At 34.2% G+C, this 19,318-nt stretch overlaps 1 protein-coding gene and 2 long non-coding RNA genes across 4 annotated transcripts in view; 2 read left to right on the top strand and 1 right to left on the bottom strand.

The window, feature by feature from the left end:
• LOC129756274 (mucin-2) overlaps window positions 1-19,318 on the bottom strand; it is a 148,014-nt gene that overhangs the window by 118,070 nt on the left and 10,626 nt on the right. The gene's annotated exons all lie outside the window — the stretch shown is intronic.
• LOC129756275 (uncharacterized) lies at window positions 8,683-9,717 on the top strand. Its single transcript, XR_008739431.1, has 3 exons — window positions 8,683-8,823; window positions 8,892-8,995; window positions 9,048-9,717. It is a non-coding gene; the product is annotated as an uncharacterized LOC129756275 (long non-coding RNA).
• LOC129756276 (uncharacterized) lies at window positions 10,591-12,384 on the top strand. The gene is made up of 3 exons (XR_008739432.1): window positions 10,591-11,661; window positions 11,920-12,028; window positions 12,089-12,384. It is a non-coding gene; the product is annotated as an uncharacterized LOC129756276 (long non-coding RNA).

Genomic DNA, 19,318 nt, shown 5'->3' with positions numbered 1-19,318 from the left:
CTTGCGGGAGATCTCAGAAAAAGGGACCATGGGTTAATCTCCAATTATAAAAGGATTACCGATGGTTTATCTGCTTGGCTGTAATTACAATTTGTGTAGCTCGATACGATTCATTGCTTCAATTGCCTCATTTCATTAATTCAATTGTTGGAAAGAAACTGTCACGAGTTTGAATAGAATGCAGTAAGTTGAAGTTTTATCGATTGTAAAAAAATGTTGAACTTCAGAAGTGAATTTTTGGTAAAACTGATGGCAAAAAACGTAATAAGTAGGTTCAGAAGCGCTTGCAGCCTCGATTTCTCGTTTGCACATCCTTGATTGAAATGTCAATTTTTTCGAATCCCTCGGACCGATCGACCAACTGAGGAGCACCGTACATTTGCAGTACCTAGGTAGGTAGCAATATGTTTGAGTAATTCCGTTCCGAGAATTGCGACCGGTCTGTGGTTTGTCCTCCTCCCCTGGGGCGTTCAGTCAGACCAACATATGTATGTACAACATTCTACATGGTACATGAACGGAACGTGTGTGTATTTACAAACATACCCCATGTGAGCTTTGACATTATCAAAAGTTGAAAGCTCTCGGTCATCCACTTATCTGCAAACTTCATCCGCTGAAATTCAACAACTCAGCGCAACCAAACTGAAAGGCAGAAGTGGCTCATCGCCTAGTGGACAACTGCCTGTGGATGATGCTTTACGACTTTGCGCGGTATTTAAGGAGTGCAAAAAATTGCCGGTTCATTCACGGATCACACCTTCTGCCAACTGGCCACAGCCGACCGATGGTCATAAAATAATCTTTGAACTAATCGAATCTTAGAAGATCGCCTCCAATGAAGATGATTATAATGATGCTAAAGCTGCTGCCAATTGCTGGGGGCGCTCTGATGGTTCTGACATCAAACTGACTTCTGGTGGCCTATAGGCTTTGGCACAAGGAGATAGGTTTGGCTAAGCGGTATTTATTGAGCCAGTTGAAGCCTCTCGCTGCTGATAATAGCAATTATGATTGCTGTCTGCTTCCCTTCGACGAATCTGACGGATATGTTTTCGACTTTTGTGTGCTGTGCTGTGCACACGGTGATCGTCTCTCATCATCGTCGTCACCTTTTTTTTTTGCCGAATCGTGGCGTCTCCCTCGTCATGGTGGGAAGGTTGAAGGCAATCAGCATTTGGGGAGCTGACCTCCGGATTGCCTATTTTAGGTGTGACGAAACAAGGGGCGAATCAAGGGCTGTTGTTGCTGTTGCATGTTAGCGTTTGCTTGAGGTCCAGCAATGATGGGGATCTTATCTGTCTTGTAAGCTACCGCCAAAGTTCATCTTCCATAAAATCCATACCGTTGATGATGTATCGATTTTTTATGAGCAACCTGTTTGTTTTAGGTCTTGTCGACATCTAAGCTAACTTCAAACTTTAATGTCAAGTGCATCAAATCACTTTAAAAAAATCTTTGGTTTTTTGTTCGCATTAAGTCCAATGATTCGAATGTATTTTTTATGTAATTTTTTTTTATTCGTTGGATAATATGGCACAGAACATCAACGGTTGGAGTTATTTTGCTAGATTTCTAAATACCAGTAGCAGTAGAAAAATTTAGTTGGATAAATATTGAAAGAATCTGAAAGGTGATACTGGCGCTCAAATCTAGGAGTCTCGGACGGACTCATAAAATTTTGTATTCTTGACCACTGTTAATGCTTCACCCAATAAATGTGAGCTTAAATGAGCTTCTGTCCTTAAACTTTACAAAAAAGTTTACAAATTGTTTCGATTAGGGTAGCGGACTTATTTTGGACCAGTAGACCTATTTTGGACTATCTTGTCTAGCTGTCTAATAAAACAACAAATTATGAAACAATTTACATTTTTACATTTGTCAAAAAAATTCATGATTAATTGTATTATAAGAGAACTAGACAACTTGAATTATTTGCTCAGAAGTTTTGGAGTATTTCTGGGGTATTTCTGTAACTTCCCTAGAAAAAGTGGCAATGGCTTCTTTGGCAAAATATAGGTACCTGATTTTACTATCATGCTCTGCTGGTAAAATTTGGTATCATTTAGCCCAGGGATGAGCAACGCGCGGCCCGCAGGCCACATGCGGCCCTCGAGAGGTTCTTGTGTGGCCCGTTAAGCTTTTATAAAATTTATTTTTTTTCGACTTTTTTCCTCGATACTACTTCAATTATATGTTAATAACTTATGCAATCAAATCTGCATTTGACTCACAATGATTCCAATTGTTAACTTTTTAAGCGATCTGAGAATGTATTGTGATCTTTTAAAGAAAAAATGTAATATTTTTAATTCCCAAAAAATATGATTGGTTTATTTAATTCAAACATTTTTTCCTATTATTCTATTAGCATGTTAAATTCACAATACATGAAACTTGGACGGAAGAACACACACAAATTAAAAGGGTAGAGATCCTCAAATACTGGCAAAAAAAAATTACAAAATATAAGTAACTATTTTCGTTCTTGAATATGAAGAGTTCTCAACATGAGATTCTTATCGACATGACTCGATATGAGCTCTCGACAAAAATAATATCTGTTATTTGTCTGAAAAGGTTTGGGACGACTATTATCAGAAATTTCGTATAGAAATTATGCCAAACATTACTAAATTGAGTCATTTTACTTTGAAATTAGCAATAAATAAAGTTAGATTAGCTTAAGAAATCCTATCCCAGAGGTATCTTAATTCTATTTAGAAAAAAATAAAATTTAGAATGTAATTTTTGACGAGATATGTTATTTTTTATTTCGATTATAGTCGTTTAACATCTTTATGTCATTCGCGACTTAATATCAACGATGCAGTTGGCGAACAGTCATTGAAAAACTTATCCGGTACAACTGTGATCGACATTCATTGTCGACATCGATCGTAAATCGGCTCAGGAAGCAACTGACTTGCCAACTGAGCTTTATCACAAGCCCGAAATATGTTCGAAAATCTGTTAAATAATGATTAAATCTGTAAAATTTAAAATCAGCAAAACTATGATTTTTTCTGGGATTAAAACAATCATGCTTAATATCTCAATGCATGAACTTATACGTAACTACTAATTTAAATAAAAAAAAAATCACCGTTTATTAGAAAAGATTTTTTTTAGCAAAAGGAAAGTAAATGGTGACTATCAAGAGAGGGTAAATATGGATAAAATATCGATAAAATTAAAAGCCCTTTTAAAGACGATAAAGTAACTTATCGTTATTTAGTCAGCCGCTCAGGTTATTGATGGTGGTTTTTCTAAGGGAAAATAGTGGGGAGGTTTACCTGGGATTTAAGAAATCAAGATGGAGCTTTCGCGAAATTTGCTTAAAAATCGATGAGTTTGAGAATTCTTTTCTAATTTTCTCAACGTTCAATCTCAAACGGAGTTCCAAGTGAAAAAACAGAAATTTCATCGTTTGTAATGAGAAAAATTAGGTGCTCTAGAAGCATAAATAGCATAGCATAGCATATTGACCCGAATGACGATTGTTAAAGGGTCTTTAATAAATATTAATAATAATAATAATAGCATAGCATAGCATAGCACTGGGTGACTATACACATCTTGCATTGGCTGATACACAAAGTACAACTTATTCATCAAACCAAACACAAGATGCCAAAACTAGTCTCTGGATTCAATATTCGTTTCAAGTGTTGGTTTTAAAAATAAGTTTAGTACAATAATGCATACCGCGACAAGTCAATGTAATCATAATGGGGATGATCTGATACAGCAAATAAAACTTTTCAGGTGCAGAGAACTCATACGACCCAGAGCGCTGTATTCAGAAAGGAAGGGTAAGGGATATTTATATGGGAAATCCTACTCGGCAAATAGGAAAAAATGAGTAAAAGCAATAATTTTTCAAAAAGAAACGATCTCACCAAATCCATTAAATGGTATAGAAGGTTTAGGCCGGAGCTGTCTCCCAATTCTTCCTGATTGGAGTCAACTGGAACGGGTTGCAACCAAATATTTTTCCAAAATATCTGTCGCCTACAAGCAACGCGCATCGCAGCAATCTTAAAAAGAACGGCATTTTTTCGCCCATTGCGGAGTTTTCCCTTTTTCTCTTGCTGTGGCCTAATAATTGGGCTGAGCCACTGCATTGCTGTTTTTCCAAATTCTTCAGATGTCTTTCAAAACAATTTTCCTGACTTCACCAGCAGTCGACAAATGAGCACATTTTTACATCAAAAAGTACGCTTGAAAATTAATGGATAAATTTGGTACTACGCAAATCAGATCACACTGGTAGCCAGTTTTGTTTTCATTTATGCACTATTTTTTAAATCGCAATAATTATATCCCGGGAAGCTGCTTTCCAAACTTCACCCATAATTACACTTAACATCAACGTTATCTTTTCTAATCTTTATGCACAATTTCACGATTATTTGGCTATTCACAGTATTATTTTGAAAAATTTTCACGGAGCACGAAAAATTACGTCAGATGTCCAAAATTCATGGCCAACTTCTCTAGAAAAATTAAGTGTTCTAAAAATATTTTAATTATAGAAAAATAAAAAATACGTTAAAAAAATTGAACTCTTGTCAATAAAATCTTTATGTTTTTTTGAGAGTTATTTACAAAAAAAAAACGTTTTTCTTACTGTAACTTATCACTGCCCAAGTAACACAGATTCAGCCAACTAGCATTAGGAAGTTTTATTATGGTTTAATCATGGCTTTTTTTTGTGCAGCCGCTTTATGACGGTTTTATTATAGTCATGCAGAATGCTTATATTTTTTTTTCGACCACATGTTTTCAGATGGTTTGGAAAACGCTAATAAAACTTTTATTAAACATACTGTTTCAGTTATTTTGAAAGAGTTATGAATGCTCTTTTTAAACTATAATAAAACACAAACTTAGAAGTTTGCTCCAAGCTTCCTTTTGCATGTTTTATATAATAGCACTCAGTGCATGATTATTAAACCGCCATAAAACTTAGTGACAGTTCTCGATCAAGATGTCAAAACAGGACACGCTCAGGTTATATAGCACATGTTTGAATTGGAACTCCCATTTTTACACATTTTTGGTAAGTTATGCGTGTTGGTTTTGAGTTAAAATTAAAAAACTTACATCTTTGAAAACTTGAAATCACCGAAAGTGGTATGAATATCTTTTGAATTTCGTTGCCCGTCGCCATCTTAAATCCAAGATGGCGGCTACCCCTCAATTTGAAAATACTGTAAATGACTGAAAATTGCATAAAACCCATATTATAGGGGTATAAGTTGAAAGAGATCAACCGGTAGAAGTTGAATTTCACTATCTGACGCCATCTTGAAATCCAAGATGGCGTCTTCCACCAAACTTTAAAGTGTAGTAAATGACTTAAAATGACATGAAACCCAAATTGGTGTTGGGTGGAAGGGCTTAACGAGAAGAAGTCGAATATTGCTATCTTACGCCATCTTGAAATCCAAGGTGGCAGCTTTCGATAAACTTTAAAAATGCTCTAAATCATTGAATATCGCATGACACCTCCAAAATATGGTTAATTGGGATAAGTTATAAAAAGATTATTTTTGCATTCTGACGCTATCTTGAAATCCAGGATGGTGGCTTCAGCTGAACTTAAAAATACTGTAAATGAATGAAAATAGCATGAAACTCCCAAATTTATTGTATTGGGTGCTAAGGCCAAATGATAGAAGTTAAATATTTCTGTTCGCGTTTCTCTGAAAATCTGTAAGTGACTGAAAATCCTACAAAAACCACCACAATACAGACCCCGTTCGTTTTTGGCAACATTCGATTTTGGCAACATCGAATTTGGCACATGTGCCTGAATCAAACGGTTAACAGAAACAACATAACCTTATAGTTTTCGCTAGAATAAGACCAATACAATTTAGACATAATAGCATGATAGGAATAATAGAATGACAACAGCTAAGCGGAAGCCGCCATGTTGTATTGCATGATGAAGTTTGATAGCGAAATATGTCTTCTCTTGGTTCCACCCTTTTACCCAATACCAATATTGTGGAGATTTAAAGTCATCTACAGCATTTTAAAGTTCAGCGGAAACCGCAATCTTCGCATTTAAGATGGCGTCAGATAGTCAAATTCGACTTCTACTCGTTGATCGCTTTGAAGTAATGCCCATATTGTGGGGGTTTTATGCGATTATCAGTCATTTATAGTATTTTAAAGTTGAGCGGCAGCCGCCATCTTGGCTTTCATGATGGCGTCGGACAACGATTTTCGACTTTTATTTGTATAGCCCTTTCACCCATTAGGGGAAAGGTTTCCTAAATGGGCCTATCGGGTTAAATGACCCTACGGCTGTTTGATGAAATGGCTGACTAGACAGCTTATCTGACCAATGCATTTTGAGGGGGATACGCTTAGAACATAAGGAAATAAAGAATTTTACGAATTAACAAACTCAGAAAATTTTTAAAAATCGTACAAGGTTTTGATACATTTTGATGTAATATTTCGACTTTTAAAAATTATACGCAAAGAAGCACAAAACATAAACTAAGATGGTTTTTGTTTCTTACTCAAATGAATTTAAGAAATTAAACATATTTCAGCTTTTGTGGAGGTTTAATAATGATTATTTAGTGAAATAATAGAGTGTTTTTGTATGCCTTCATCATGTTTGTAAAATGCCTCCATCCTAAAATAACAGGTTAAATAGAATTAATTAATGATTTTTATCATTGAACCTTCAAATCTAAGCTCTGAATAACATCTTAAGAGAGAATTGAAGATACAAAAACAGATTTGATAAAGTTTTTCTCATGGATGAACTGCCTCCATAGTATGGCAACCCTAACTTTTGTTTTATTTAGGCGCATATAGCCCGCTCCTCCCCTACCCAGTATTGTGGATGTATCATGAGATTTTCAGTTATTTACAGCTTTGAAAAGAATAACAAAAGCCACCATATTGGATTGATGATGACGTCAGATAGCGAAATTCGACTTCTTCTAGTTGAGTCGTTTCACTCAATACCCATAATGTGGTGATTTCATGCGGTTTTCAGTGATTAATCATTTTTAAGTTCAGGGGAAGTCGCAATATTGGATTTCAAGATAACGTTTGATAGTAAATTTCAACTTCTATTCGTTTATTCCTTTCACCCAATACCCATATTGTGGTAGTTTCATGCGATTTTCATTGATTAACAGCATTTTAAAGTTCAGTGGAAGCTGCCATCTTGGATTCCAAGATGGCGTCGGGAAGAAAAAAAATCGACATCTTCTAGTTCAGCCTTTTCATTCAATACCCGTATAGCGGTGGTTTAATGCGACTTTTTGTCAGCATTAAAGCATTAAAAGTTGAGCGGATGCCGCAATCTTGGATTTCAAGATGGCGTCTGATAGCGAAATTCGACTTCTACTCGTATAGCCCTTTCACCCGATACCCATTTTGTTGGGGTTTCATGCGATTTCAAGTCATTTACAACATTTTAAAGTTCAGCGGAAGCTGCCATCTTGGATTTCAAGATGGCGTCAGACAACGAAATTTGACTTCAACTCATGATTTATTCCACGGGTCATTCACAACCCATCCCTTTTCATTCAAAAAGTCTGTCCTCATTTACTGTAGTAATGATTAACAACTCAGAAATGAGGAACTCATCCTTAGCGTGTAATTGGTTGGCTTGCGAGAGAAACGTCAAATCGTAGCTTTTTTTGGGGTCATCATTAAACCATAATAAAACTATGAATTGACTCACGCCATGTTGGTTGCAAAATCGAAGGACACAAAATGACGCCATGTTGATGGATTCACAATGCAAGCATTGGAAAATATTTTTTCAGACCTATTTTCCATCAATTCCATCATGAATGATCATCAGATTTGACGAGGCGCATTTATTTTAAGATACTATTTCATACACATTTTACCTAAAATCTTGACTGGCAGTAGAAAAGACGCTCATTATAGGGTTAAAAAATTGGTTTTTTAGCTATTAATTTTACCAGATCATATCTGAATAATGCAATCATCATTCATCAACCATTGTGGTTGCTGGAAAAAATAAAAAAAAACTCCGAGAACTCACAGAACCGAAAAAAAACAAAAATTTCTAACATGTTTAATAATAGCTTTTTAAAAGCTTTGGTGACCAATATTGATGACCAACAATAATACGTCTTGATGACGTTTCTAGGGTAGGGCCAAATAGCCTGATTTTGGCTTTATTAGAGTCCAGGTGATGTTATAGAATGCGCTTTAGCTTTTTATGAAGATTAATGCTTTAGTCCAAACGAAATTTTGCTGACCATAATAAAGCTAAAATTGTTACTTGGGTGTGGTATAGCTCCAGAATACTTTGAAGTAATTTTTTCAGAAAACGGTTTAAATTTGTTATAAATTTTTGGAAAAACAAATTTTTGAAAGTTATTTTCCTGATCATTTTGGGCTGGTATTGTCCGTATTGTGTTAAAAAATTGTGTTGAACTACCCGCATAATCGAAAACTATACAACGAATTATCAGTATTATTCTGTTCCGATTACATTAATCTTACCGATTCGTTTCTCCACTAACCATGTGTCTACAACTAATGCGCGTTCGATAGAAATGATAAAATATTATTCCGAAAAGATTCGATTGATACTTTGGTACCGAAACTGTGTATACCTGCGTGTGAGTGCAGTGTGTCTTGACTCCCATCAGAAGAGGTGTCTTGACTACCAAAAAAGTGACGGAACGAACGGAAAGAACTAAAACAAATAATATTTTACCGGAAGAATCCATTATTGTTAAAAACTCGGTTTTGATGGCAAATAAAATCCTTCAGGACCTATTTCCTCGTAGAAAATTGGTAAGTTATGATTTTTTTCACGATATTTATGTAAAAAAATTGTTTTTATTTTGTGTTTTTATTAACAGCAACTGTTGCCGGATCAGCGGAGTCGGAAGAAAAATTGTTTACCAATGAGAACTCCGGATTCCAGTACAGAATCGGCCGGGGCTCATCTCTTGATGATAAAAAAGTAAGTTTCTTAATTTTGTATGTGATTTTGTGTTTATCTAGCTGTTTTTTAGGTTAGCTGCTGAAGTAACTGGATTCGCGTTGCCGAGAGAGCCGGAATCACCGGTGCAGTTGCTGTTGGTTCGAACGAACAAAACGAGTTCGAAACCAGTGAAAACGCCAGAACGATGGTAGCCGATTGTAGAAGCGGTTGCAATTTTTGTTCTCACAATCAAAAAGAATTCAGACTGGCCTGGCCGTAGACTTTAAGGAAATTTAGTACGGAAAGTGAGACCTGACTTAGGAGCAGGATTATGCTTTGCTGTAAAATTAACCCTTCGTTTCATAAAGTTACAAATTTGCAACAATTAATTAAAACTGTTCTAAACTTCATATTTAGCTAAAACGTCAATTTTTTTTTCGATGGGAATAATATTTCTAACTTCAAGATCACGTTCAACTAAAAAAAATTACTTTCAGTGTTTAAAGGTACTAAAAAAACCAACTTGAAACTGAAAAATATGGAATGTGGAAAAAGCCTTATTTTTCAAATTTTTGGCCTAGTGTAATTCATATTGAGAATTTTTTTTCGACTCAAAAAAAATATTTTCGTATTCCCACTAAAGTAATTTACATAATAAACAAAATTTGAGAATTTTTTTTTGTTTTTTCTCTGATATAATGGGTTTTCAATAACTGTTGCAAATTTGCAACACCATGCAACGGTAGTACCCTAGCTAGTTATATGGGTTCCATAGTGTGTTTTCGAAACTTGCATCGTTAAACAGTGTATTTGTTTCCCGATGAAAGTGTTTTCGTTATTAATGATATATTATCATGTTAAAGCTGTATTAAGAGGGGGGGGGGAATGAAAATTGAGCCCCCCCCCCTTCCCCCTCTGAATAAAGAGGGCCCCCGAGGTGAAAAATATAAAAGTTTTGCTCTAAACCGTTATCAAAACTAGAAAAATATTTCAAAAATATTTCAAATTTTAAACTAGGACGGGTCCGAATAATTAACTTATTTAGGCTTTGTAATTCAGCGTATGTAAAACACATTTTTTTTAATTTTTTTCCACGGCCCGTTGGTATAACAAAAACACATATTTTGAATAAAACAAATTCGGAGGCCTCCATAACTTGCAAAATAAGCTTACATCAATTTTCAAAAGTTCTATATTATTTAACGTGATTCAAATTCAAGTACGGGGCTTTATCCAGAGAGTTTAAAAATCTTATAACAAACAACGAATACATTTTTTTATTTTTTCACTTGAAAATTCAGTACTATCTGCCAACATTCGATAACCGAGTTTTGAAGTATTGTTTTGCTTTTTTTCTTAGAGATGAATGAATGATTTGATTGAAAATTACAATGCTCATTATTTTTTACTAAAGTATGAGCCGTTTCTTATAATCAATCAACGAAATATGCTCTTTATTTATACTTTTCAACCTTTTCCTGGAACCTCTGAAAGGGGATTTTAATTTGAAACTTTTTGTTATTGAATTTAGTTTTATTTTTATTTCTTTTTTATTCTTAAACTGATTTCAAGTTTGAATTCTAATCTTAGAATTATTTTTTTATATTCTAATGCTTATTCCGAAGAAATCTTTATTGTTCTTTTAATTTTGCCAACAAATGATATTTAATAGTTTAATGTAATTTCAATACTCAAATTTGTTTATTAAAACTGGCATATAGTTATAGTATGATTTAAGATTTATAATCTTTATCAGAACCAATTTAAATACGTTTTCGGAATTGATTTGTGTTGGTTTGTTCAAGGTTATGTTCGGAAAAGTTGTATAGGTAAGAAGCTTTCCATTTAGCACCTTCAAGCAAACGTGAGGAATAATTTCCTCAGTAGGTGGTATATTATCGCATAACTACTCCTAGCTGATTTCTCGAGAGTCTTTATAGTCTAGTGGATAAGCTGGTGCGAGTCTGGTTCCGATGTGCCAGGCTGGGTTCGATTCCCGGTATCGGCGAGACAACTTTTGGGTTCGAATCCCATAAGATGTGTTTCCTCTTATAACTGATTATATAAATGTTTAACCAGCTGCCAGCTGGCCAGGTATATTCACGGATGAAGGAATACCTCTAAGTAACTTGATTGACTCGTTCTTCCAAAATATACCTAAATCAACAAAATACTTCACTCCATAACAGTTCATACAAAGCCATGGGGTCGGTCCAAGAATGCATGTGAGCACATACTTAGGCAGAAACTGCGGTGAATCCGTGCACCCATGGTGGATAACCAACATACATAACTACTCCCAGCTAAACTCTCAACTTTCTCGGTGTCCAGGAATCTACATTTGCGAAGTTCCTGTGTGAAATCTATGATTAGTGCAAAAGAAATTAGGAATAAGCATTTATTTCCAGTTGTCGAGTGTGAAGAAAAAAAGGTGTAACCGTTTCATGTTGTTGCAAATTTGCAACAATTAATATTTTTGCTAAATAACCGAAATATATGAAAAAAATATTTTTTCATTATTTTTCCCTTCATGTATTCATCATTGCGCACTATTGAGAATTTTTTCGAGAAAAAATAAAAAATCATGAAATGAAGGGTTAAGTATAAATTGGTACCTTCGGTGATTGCACACGGATGAATCGACTATTCCTTCAGATGTGGACGGGGTTTCAGAATGAATCGATTTAGGAGTGATTTTGCTTAAAGTAAGTGTATACAAAAATCAATGTTTCTTTCTGATTTGTTTAAATCATCTTTAAAATTAAAATTTTTCCTTGGAATCAGCTACCATATCAAATTTGGTTAAAGTCATGTTTGCTTACTTAAAAACTAGTTAAAACATTTCACAAATACTTTATTTTCGATGCTAGGCAATAAACTTTACAAAATTTATATGGAAAAAAATGTTTTTTTTTTTTCAATCCAAATGTTAATTTTATCCTTTCAATCCTCTTTTTTTTCAGGAGAAATGTTCCGACACGTATGTGATCGCTTATTTTCCTGAGAATAAGCAGCTATCCAATCTTTTGGAAAAACTGTCTGAAACATATGTACATCCGTCATTTTCAATCGGTAGGTAGCTTGTCAATAACAAGCAATGAAATCATTTGAAATTCTTGTTTAATATTTCAGGTTCTTGATTAAGGGGGAGTCAGGAAAATGCAGATTCTGAAAAATCCGTCAAGAAGCTGAAACGTGATCGATTATATGATCGAAAACCAAAAACGGTACAAAAATGAAAATGAAACCGAAAATTGAAAAAAAACTCGTGTGTAGTGTGCTTCAAGGTCGTTAAATCGTTAAACTCTTCCTCAATAGAATAAGTGAAAACAAGTCTGAACAATATAAGGTCTGTTTATGGAAAAAAGGTGAAGAAAAAAAAAAGTTAAAACAAATTTTAAGGGAAACTTCTTTGTTTGCACCCTAATGAAAGACATAATTATCTGTTATTTATGTGAAACTTATCGAACACATATGTTCAAAAATTATAAACAAGTTTTGTAAACTATAAGATAACAGATAAATCTTTAGGAGAAATATGTACCAAATAATATAATAATCCATTGCCATACATTAAGAAATAAATTTATCTCTAATAAATTATCGAAATTACGAACCGTTTCCTTTAGTTTTGGTAATGATAAAAAGATCTTTGAAAGATACATAGTATCGTCGTAAAAACTTGAAAAAAAGGATAAGATGACGATAACATCTATCTTTCAGGTGCTCTCGGCTAAATTTCAATATAGAAAAAAGCAAAAAATTGAATCGTTTATTTACTTAACAACCCGTTCCCTGTATCGTTATTTGTGTCTAAACGATTCCATTTCATGAAAAAACGATTAGTATAATCGTGCATCAATAATCCAAATACTATAAAGGGTATCTTTTGGGTGTCTTGGATAGAAGATAATGGGGATCGTTATTGTATGATACTGCTCCATGCGGGATATCCTTAAAACTTTTCAGATACATAATGAATGAATTCTTGTTTTCTTTCCTTTTTTAGTTTTTATTTGTCGATCGTTTTTTATTATAAAAAATGAAGTTTTATTTGAATATTTATCGAACACTACCCATGCATATTTTGGAATTTTTGTAGGTGATATTTTGAATGCGGCCCGCTAGAAAAATTATAAATTCAAATTGGCCCGTTGGTTCAAAAGGTTGCTCACCCCTGGTTTTGCAGAATAAAGGTGGTACATTGCAAAATTTGGTTACAAAATAAGGTTGCCAGATTGCTTGGTTTTATCCGAGTTTGCTTGGATTTTGCAAGGATTTATTCACTTTATTTTTCAAATCAAACAAAAAAAATGTTTGAATAAATAAAACTGTTTTGAAATTTTGTGTAGCTTTGAAACTTAAAGTATCGTGATGACTACTTGAGCGTAAATCTCATTTGTATGTGATGAATCATAAAGTTTTTTACTAGTTGGTTCATTTTTTTTTCTCCGTTATAGCGAAATCAATATGAGGCGAAGAGAAGAATCACATTGATGAATTTCCAAAAACGAATTTTCCAATTATCATTACTAAAAACTCATTTAAGTTGTTCAAGTACAATTCTATTAGCTCTTGCACAACATTGATGACCTCGGTCAATCACGGAGTAGCAACCATTGCACAGTGGTCCAGAAATGAAATTTAGCGGGATACAAAACAACTAATGGCAACGTTATCTAGAAAAATTTCATAATTGGTTCATAAGATTTATGAGATCCAAAAATTACTGTGATAAGATAGCGGCCTACATAGTTCTATAATATTGTAGAACATAATAATAACTGGGTCAAAAACACCACACATCTATCTCTTGGACTAAATCTATTATGCCAACTTGTATTCATGAAGTTGGGGTGGTCCTATAAAAATCAGCTTCATATGGAACAAGTCGAAAATTTTATCCTTCATTGCATTTGAAAGTTCATGTTACAATCTTTACAATATCAATAAACTGTAGATATGTTTTTTTAATTAATGCGTTGAATCGTTGTATGAAATTTACTAAAAATCGTCAAAATCTCTACACCCAAAATAATTTTGAAATTTTTTCTACGGAATTTATCACGTAAATTTAGATTTTGTTGCATCCTATCGATTCTAGGTGAGTTTCGTGTAACCACAGAGTATCAAGGATGCCCTGGTAAAAGCTACTTTACTTACACATGAATTTCACGTAAATTCCAAGTGGATGATAGTGGTAATAAATTCTTACTCGGAAAGGGACTTCTTATCAGTCAACAAACTTGCTTTTTTTGCTGTCGTCGGAAGTCGACCAGTAGACCACACTTCTAGCGTAATATTTCAAAAGGGCGAAACTGCCAAATGTAAACAAATCGAGTTAACGGTCATTCCGTATGTACGCGGTTGCATTTTACCTTATTAACGCGGTTTCATCTTAAAATCACTAAAAACTTTCAAAAAATTAATAAAATTCAATTAGGCGAAACTTCCTGTTGATGCAATTTCGTTGGAACGTGAAGTTACGCCTATTCAAAATGGGGTAATTTTTCTATTCGTGTAGGGCCAATAGGCGTAACTGAGTTAACCGTGTATGACAAAACGGCCTAATTAGTTTTTGCGTGCAGGACCAATGGGCGAAACTTCAAAACCAAAACAAAAACATCCGATCAATTGGGCGAAACTTGCAGGCGTAACTGAAATCAAAAACAAAAAAAAAGACGAAACTCGAAAATCTCTGGAATTTAGTGAAGAAAGTTAAAGATTTTGATAACCAACGAACAAAAAGTGAATATAATGCACATTATTTTATTTTGTTGAACAAAAAGTGGTCGATTTTTTAAATAGGATTTGATTAGATGCAGTGTTAAATGGTAAATTTCGCCCGCCACGCTTGACCCGACTAGTTTTGTTTTATCAAATGACCGGCACCTTACTCAATTGACGGAGCCTCAATAACCGCTTGACGGATAAAGCACGACAATAATAATAATCAACATTTCTCCATCATGCGACTGGCGAAGCTCCTACACATGGTCAAATTTTCTCCTGAGAGTGACTGGCAAATCTCTTCACACTTCGATCGGCTGCTGACGGCAGGTACAACCAGCGTTGCCACATTTAAATCTGTATTTTCAAGCCAAAAAATCTTTTAAATCTGTATGAAATCTCAAAAATCTATATTGAAATCTGTATCAACAATTTTCATTCCGGATACTTACGCTGAACTACGGTGACCTTTTTATAATGCGTAGCGCACTCATTTGGACTACGCTGCTCATTACTGCGGGCTACTAATTGTACGACATGTCAAACCAGTGTTAAACCTGAAATTTTGTATACGCGAACCGTTTTTGGTTTAACTTTGTCCGATTAATTGTAACGGACAAAATACATGTCCGCCATGTGTGAAAAATAAGGTCACGCAACGTTTTAGGTCGATATATTCCGTTAAATATAACGATCTGTGTGCTTCTGGGGTTTAACAATCTGTTGGGATTTGAACATTGTGTCAATAGTCTTTACCATTAGAAGTTTCATTTCCTATAAGGCAATGACCAATTTTGGTATATGTTCTTAAACACAGGTTTTAAAACTTTGTTCAACCCTTTGCATGTTGTTTTGCATTGTAACGGTTCCAATCTCTAATCTGGAAGTTTTTTTTCTTATTTGCAAGCGTGATAATTGATGGATGATTGAATCATCTAAGAAGAATAATCAAAATATCTTAGAAAATCTCTGATTTTCTGAAAATCTGTATGAAATCTGTATAAATTTCCAATTATCTGTAATCTGTGTATACAGATTCTGTGTTACAAAATTTCCAAAAAATCTGTATACTTACAGAAAAATCTGTATATGTGGTAACGCTGGGTACAACTAATTGAACGACCTGCTGGCAGAGAGCAACAATAGCAATAAAAAACTGAAAACGAGCTTGCTGGCAGGAGCAACAATAATAATAAATGCGTTTCTTTTTCGTCTTCGGTCGTCTTCGGTTTGCTGGCAGGAGCAGAGATGCCAATGTGCCTGATTTTTCAGGCGTTGCCTGATTTTTCGAGGCTCTGCCTGACAACCTGATAAGCCATTGATTTTCCCTGATTTTTGAAAATATGCCTGATTTTGCCTGATTTTTGCAAATGTCATGAAAAATGGGTAGTAAGGAACTGGAGTAGGTACCACAGCTGAAGTGAAAAAGTGAAAATGTGGCTGAATGAAAGCAATCGAAAGATTCCCGTTAATTCTTATTGAAAAAGAGAATTGAAGGGATTGCTTTGATGCAGAAGAATTATTCAACTAAGTAGGCTCACAACACATATTAGAGTGAAAATTTGGAGCGATGACCAAAAAAAAAAAAAAAGGTCATCACTTTGAGCGAAATTTCCGTTACTTTTACGTAGCCTGATTTTGCCAGATTTTTATTTCGCAAGTTCCCTGATTTTTGAAAATAAATGTTGGCAACCTTGGGCAGGAGTAATAAATGCGTTTCTTTTTCGTCTTCAGTTCGGTCGACGACTCGTTCGAATGCGATTGGTGAATGCTTGACTATGATTTTTTATAGCTTCAAACGACTGGGGGTTGAATGACTGGCAAACGAAGTGACTGGTCGTTAAGGAACAGTCAATTGAGTTTGACGGACCAAGAGGCTCAACAGTCACAGTCATTTGACTAATGACGATTAGTAATGCCAAGCCTGATTAGATGTTTCGAAATTTCAAACGCGTTTTCCTCGTTTCGAGCTAACTGCTAGTTTCGCCCTTATGAAATGTTACGCTAGACTTGTCATCCTGCGGGGCCCTAGCACAAGCAATGCTATCAGAGCGTCGGCAGCGTGGAGGTAAGTGTAGGTATATGGATTTCCCGGTCGGAAATTAATTCATTCGAAGTAGAGATTTGTGTTTGTTTCCAGCTTCGGAGAAAGCTTCTGGAAGCTCCGCCGAGTAGAAAAGGAAGGACCGTGAGAAGGAGCCGTCGGCATCGAGGAGACGATTCCAGTCAAGAAGATTTCGTAGTGTTGGAGGTATATTTCAAGTGGCAATGGAATGGCACACAAAGTAGGTACATTATTCAGTTTCATTTTTATTTGAAAGAAAATTCCGTTTCCACAGGATTCCACACAGCAAGAGGTCCGGAATTGAGTTTTCTAATGGCAATTTAATAAAGTGTACGTGTATGAACAGTGACGGTAATTAAATAAATTATGTTTGCTATAAAATTAAATTTATTTTAATTTTTTGTTACTGAAAGTAGAGCCGAAAAATTAGAAAAGATTCAAACATCATTTCAATACTAAACACATTTCACGTAGCTTCACGTAGCTGATTACATTGGGAAAAAAGAAGCAGCGAGCAGCACCTCCTCCCTCACTCCTTTACCTTTTTTCGCTCGATAGGTGCTATAAAAGTTGTTTTTATTGGCCGATTTTTGATTTTTTTTTAAATCATCCCCCCAAGACGCCTAAGGCTCAATGCATAACATTAAGCAAAACTTTTGTTTTACGCAGCATTATAATTTTTTCGTTAGTTTTGTCTTTTGTATCCATTGAAATGGTTTATTTAACTACAATTTTTTTTTATTTCATCCTATTATGAAATCCAAATCTCATTCCAGTTTTTCGCAGTCTATCTATGAATTATCGATCTGGACTCTGTACTGTTGATAATCCGAAACAAAGTTATAAGGAAAAAAGTTATAATATTGCAAACCAGATTCTAATTTTTTTAAGGTTTTTAAATGTTGTTTGTAGTAAAGTGTTGACTAGGTACATACAAATACGTTTATTGGAAATTTGAGCTGTCAAATATTTAGTTGGTTAATTTGGCTCCACAAATATCCTGTTTCTGGTCAACGGGGAAATTTCAATGTTTTAACACATTTTTTCAAACAAAGTCTTTGATTTAGAGAAACTACTTTCGAATTTCGAAAGGATGATGCACAGTGGGAGAGATCAGACCATCCGATGCACATAGGAGTACGTAGAACAAAAAGTTCGCCAAAAATATTGTTTTAGGTTTGTTGTCAATAAAAGAGATTGTGTTGACTCACAAAACGTTTTTAAGATCATTTAATATATTTTTTGCCGTTTTCGTAATTTTTCATAATTTTCCATTATGAATTTTCTAACATTTATATGACATGATAGACAATCCAGCATAAAAAGTTATAAAATTGTGGAAAAAATAGAAATTTTTTATATGTTTATAAAAGTGAAATAACAATTGAACATATTCAAAAAAGAACATAAATTCACTGAGCTTTAATTTAAAATAAACGAAGCCCTAGGTGACTAATTTGTAAAAAAAAACTATCAATATTTTTAAACTTCAAACTATGAAATATCAAAATTGCGCGAGTTTGCGCGATTTTTTTTCTTTTGCACAAGATTTTTGAAGTTATCAGTTTTCAAATGATATCAAACATTTTGCCGGGACTTGCTGGAAACATAAACAAAAACACTAATTTGTAAAAAAAATCAACGTTTAAAACAAAAAATAAATAAAAGAATTTTTAAAGCAGTATACAGTGTCTTTATATCGATTTATATCTATTATACTCAAAATTGTTTAACATCCTTCTATTGAAGTTCTCAATTTCTAATTTTCGTTTTGAGTCACTTAAGAAAGTTTTATTCGTAGATTTTGCTAAGTCGCGCTGATTCAACGATTTGTAGAAAAATTCTATCTCATAAAAATACTAAAGTTTCAACAGCCGCTACAGCTTATAAATAAATCAGATGTCAAAAAAATGACCGGTACAAGGTGCTAAATTTATTCAAGAATTAAATAAACATTGACAAAAAAGTAACAAATGAAATTTAAATTTTGAGTTTTGATCAGGTTTTTGGATTAAATACTCCTGTATGCGATGGTTAAAACCTTATGTCTTTTTATAGGAGATTCTTCAGGTTCGATGTCTTCAGAAAAGTCGTCCTCTGTTCAATATTGTTAATTTAGTGTGTTTTTGTCTGTGTGTAGTGAATATTTAAAAAAATTATCTAAATAACTATTTCAACTTATTCATTGTCTAAGCTATATTCAGCGTTTTCACTGGAGTGAGGTGCGGATAGTGAGATGCAGCATCGTGTTTTTTTTTAATTTCATCAGCTTAAAACACTATTCATAAGCTGATGTTTCGATGAAAAAGAAATGTTTTAAGTGTTTCAAGTCTTGTTTTCCGTTGAATAACTCAACTCAGGAAACTTTTCTGTTTAATTTTATGAAGCTTTCTCCGGAAATTTCGTTTTGGAAACATAATTTTTTTACAAAACATTTTGTTTTGTAGTTTGATTTGAGAATGAAAATGAAAATAAACCTGGGCAAAACCCGGGCTTTTTCAATAAAAATCCGGCAAACGGGCAGGTCCGGACTGTTTCCAAATATTCAATCGAATATCCGGGAAAAT

Source organism: Uranotaenia lowii, chromosome 3 (assembly GCF_029784155.1).
Source record: "Uranotaenia lowii strain MFRU-FL chromosome 3, ASM2978415v1, whole genome shotgun sequence".
NCBI classification, from domain to species: Eukaryota; Metazoa; Arthropoda; class Insecta; order Diptera; family Culicidae; genus Uranotaenia; species Uranotaenia lowii.
This window is presented reverse-complemented; position numbering and strand designations above follow the sequence as displayed.